This window comes from Camponotus floridanus, unplaced genomic scaffold (genome assembly GCF_003227725.1).
Source record: "Camponotus floridanus strain SB8 unplaced genomic scaffold, Cflo_v7.5 scaffold63, whole genome shotgun sequence".
Classification (NCBI taxonomy): Eukaryota; Metazoa; Arthropoda; class Insecta; order Hymenoptera; family Formicidae; genus Camponotus; species Camponotus floridanus.
In genome coordinates, this window is record NW_020229803.1 from 1,130,376 (window position 1) to 1,134,996 (window position 4,621).

The 4,621-nt window shown below is 23.8% G+C and overlaps 1 long non-coding RNA gene across 1 annotated transcript; it reads right to left on the reverse strand.

Moving 5' to 3' along the window:
* Positions 1-1,152: 1,152 nt before the first annotated feature.
* LOC112639416 lies at positions 1,153-3,725 on the reverse strand. Its single transcript, XR_003123503.1, has 4 exons — positions 3,629-3,725; positions 3,147-3,193; positions 1,483-1,600; positions 1,153-1,259 (listed from the first exon to the last, which is right to left on the reverse strand). It is a non-coding gene; the product is annotated as an uncharacterized LOC112639416 (long non-coding RNA).
* Positions 3,726-4,621: the final 896 nt, after the last annotated feature.

The window sequence follows — 4,621 nt, forward strand, 5'->3', positions numbered from 1 at the left end:
TTTATGTCTATTCTTGGAATTTATAGCAGTTTATATCACGTATAAATATCTCTTTTATCTTGGATTATTGGACCATTAGGTCGATTAGATACAGCCAATCTTTATTGTCATTATTCAACCTAAGTAAACTTTTGATGATTGTCATGAATATTATATACATGACAAATTAAATATGACCAATTTTTCACGAGTTATTATTTTTATAACAAAAGTAATTATATATTCGAAATTGATTATTTAAGTAGGTTTGATTGTTTTTTTTATTAGATGCTTTTTTTATTAGAAATCGAAGTGACTAATGTGACTTGAAGTATAAAATCTACAAGAAATATGTTATCGAGCGACGCGGTAGCATCGCAAAGCCAAGTACATAAAAAACAGGTCCAAGCATTGAGTTGAGAATCACTATTCTCAATGCGGCGTTACCAAGTAAACTTTCATGTCAAGTAAACTTTCGATTAAGATATTTAATAAACTAAAGCAGTAATAAAAAATCTAACGACATTTGTATTATATAATGTGGATATAAGCTTTCAATTGCGACCAGTTTGAATAAAATTGGTGCAGTCAATTCTGAGAAATGAAGATCGAATATCAGAATTGTGACATTTTTCGTTTTTCTCCAGGTTCAGACTCACGTACATACTATATGTTCGCATACACGCAAAGCGAGTTTGTCCCTCAAGCGGCGTTCACAGTGTGCGTATACAATTATTGCTTCGATATAAAAAAGTTTTAAAATTTCTTATAACAGTGTATAACAGCAATTAATTATTATAAATAATATCTTATTATAATAATTTATAATAAAATTTAAATATTATATTATAAATTTAATTTTATATAGATATTTATAATAATTTTATAATAATATATTTTTATACGCTTTTATAAAGGAAATAATATTCTTATAATATTTAATCGTAATATTAATACTGGAGACCGGTTCTTTTTTATAATTTCTAAGAAAGGATTAAGTATTATATTTTATTGAATACAAGCATACAAAGTTAATTACAATTCATAAGACAAGAAGGTTTTATATAAAATCTTCGAGAATGTATAGTTATAAAATCAGAATTATTAATATTTAATCATATACGCGAGATTGCTACATTACTTATTAGTTTATTATATGAATACTACGCAAGAGAAAAAATGTACTTTCTTCCTTTATTCAGGCTTATCAAATAGCTTTGTTACATGTACTGCGCACCGTATAAGCGACATAGTCTTTTCATCATTGCTTCCTGATTGGGCTACATATAAAATATGCAATTAATATATGCAATTTGAAATAAAGTAAGTTGTTGAAAATAATTTAGCTTTACACAAAATAATTACTATGTATAATTTTAATGAATATTATTTATAATATAGAAGAAGAAAATTTTCTTTTAAATATAATTTCTAATTGTAAAGCAAAAAAATTACGGATTATTAAAAAAATTATTACATACTGAATATCTATGTTTTATTTACCTTGCGGAAGACATGTGGTGGTGATGTCTTTTGCTTCCTTCAACTTGGCCGGATCGGAAATGAGTTTATCAAGATTAGCATAAAGTTTTTCTTTGTTGATTAAACCTTGTTCGTCGATCTGAAAGATCGATAAAATTGTATTATTTATTTATTATTAACAAATTTCAAAAAGATGTAAGTTTGCAAAAATCATTCAAATAATATATATTTTAAAAAAATATGCTATTAAAGCGATTGAAGATATATATTTTGTAATTAATTAATATAACAACTATATTTATACGATTTATACATATAATTGTAAATTATGATCGAAAAATTTCATGAAATTAAATGAAAACATGTAATATTATCTTTTAAATGTAAACATGTAATATTATCTTTTATGTCTTTTATTCTCCTTTACAAAATGTGAAAGATCACATCAGTTTGTACATAACTCATTGCTGTAATTGTCAATCGCTTTTACTTCATTTTTAGAACTTTAATTGTAAACAATTCCAATAGTAAAGCAATTGCTTAAAATTATAATATTATTACACACACACATATAACACATATAACACACATACACACACACATACACACGCACACGCATACGCAAATAATAATTCAAATTATGTATTTTTAAAAAAATCTGTAATTATACAGAGTTTGATAACTTTTTTCGAAGGGTGAAGGTAGATTGGCTCAAATTAAGAAGAAAGGTCCTCTACTGTTTTGTGATATTCGTAATAATTAATGAAAAATTAATTAAAGAAGCTCAGCCAATCCATACAAATATAAGCGTGCGACGAAGCGGTGGGGGACGCTCTCCAAAACATGATGGCGGCGCGCAGCGTTTCAGCGTTATGTTTAGTGAGTAAGGTCCGCTCATCTCTTCGTCGAGCGGCTAATATCAAGTTTCAGTGGGACGGCCTTTTTCGTCGCGTGCTCATCCTTGTACAGATTGGCTGAGCTTCTTTAATTAATTTTTCGTTAATTATTGCGAATATCGTAAACAATAGAGGATTTTTTTCCTTAATTTGATTTGATCTACCTTCGCACTTCGGGATTACAAAAAGTTATCAGACACCATGTATAATAAATATATGTCTGCAATCATATAAATGTATACATTGCTGTTGTTGTTTTATAAAAGAATAGTTTATTTCTCTCTTTATAAATAAATTAACTATGTGTCGCAATTAATTTTAAGATTTTCCTTTAGTAATACTATTATTATTTTAATTTTCCAAATTCTTTTTTATTACAAAATTAGCATGTCAATAATTAATTGTTAATGATACTCCAAATTGGTTGCGAGTAAAAATAATCGATAATTATGCTGCTAAACAAAATTTTAAAACAAATTAAAATTAAATTTTATTAAAATTTAAATTTGAATATGATTTAGATATTATAATGTTTGGAATCGATATGCTAATATTGAAAATTATATTAAGAATTATTAGTAAAGAAATGTTATAATTTTTATTATTTGACATATTTATAATTAATTTTATTTATTGTACAAAATAATAAATCACTTCTTCTTTACTTTGGTACAAAAATTTTTATATCTTTTATTATTTGAACTTAGATACCTAAATACCTTATCATGTTTTAACTTTATTTATATTACAGTTTGTTTCTCTAATTTTTATGTGTATATAGATACGTACCACTTTGTCCTTTTCCATTACACATTTACATACTTCCGGTGTCCATTCTAAAATATATGAATTAAAATTTAATAATACAACTTCATGTATGCATGTATAATTTGATAATTAAATTTATATAAATGTAAAGTTATTTCAAATTATTTAAATATAACAATTTATTTATTAACTATTCATTTAATGTTATCTTCTGCAAAGCATAATCGTTAATGCAAAAAATTTGTAGCATATTAAATTAGTTTTAATATATTAATATTACTAATCTGAATAGAAAAAATTATATCTCAATTTTATCTTTCTTTTCTACTTTGAAAGAAAAATATTAGGAGTTTTGAAAACGCCTGTTGTGATTATGTTTATGATTATATGATAAAAGTTATATTTGAAAATTGTGAAATACAAATTTTTTATTCAATAAATTTTTTAATTTATAGTTTATATTTATTTAATTCCAATATTTAATTGTGATATTATCGATTTACCCTGTACATTAAATTCTTTGATACAACTTGCATAATAATTGTACAACCGTGTTACTTGAGGATCAACAGCATAGGAAATTGTCTGAAAAATATAAAAGAGAAAAGAGAATTGCTATCTTCATATTTTCTGTTATCATTCATATGTATATCATTATTATTCCTATATATATCTCATTCTTATTTTTAATATTATTCAATATTATTTAACTTTATATTGGTCTCTAGTTTTCAATGTTGAAGTTATTTCAAATATATTGGGACAGACAATTACATTTATATGTATGTGCAACATATATTTATATTTAAATTAAAGAAAGCTTTTATATTTTTTAATCTATTTGTATTAAAAAAAAAAGAATATTTTATTCGATAATATATAATAATACCAGAATCAGTAACTTTTACAAAAAAGGAATTCAAGTACATACAAAACAATGCGTATGCGCGTGCGTGGCGCCTGCCATGTGTATGAAAAAAATTATTATTGTATCATTTATATAAACTTAATAATATAATAGATACATAAGAATATAATGAATGTAATAATTAAATCATTAAATAACAGGTGTGGGTAAAAAAAACCGCCTATCAGCAAGATAGTTTAATATACTATAATAAATAAATAAATAAATATATATAATATAGTTATATATAGATCTTATTTATTATTTATTTACGCTTAATTTTATCATTAAATTGTAGCAAATAGAAAATTGAAAAAATTACAAAATATAATTGAGAATTAGGAATAGCATTATTTCATCGGAACGTCACAATTATAGAATACAATGTTATATTGGAATTAATAACACTACATTAAAAACGTAAATCTTCATGTATTTATGCATAATTTTTTTATGTATAAAGAATTTAAGTATAATATAGTTCCATACATTTAAGAAAATAAGAAATTTGCATTAAAATAGTGTGATAATAACAATAATTTAAATACTGGGATATATACATATATTACGTATAAGTGTATAATATATT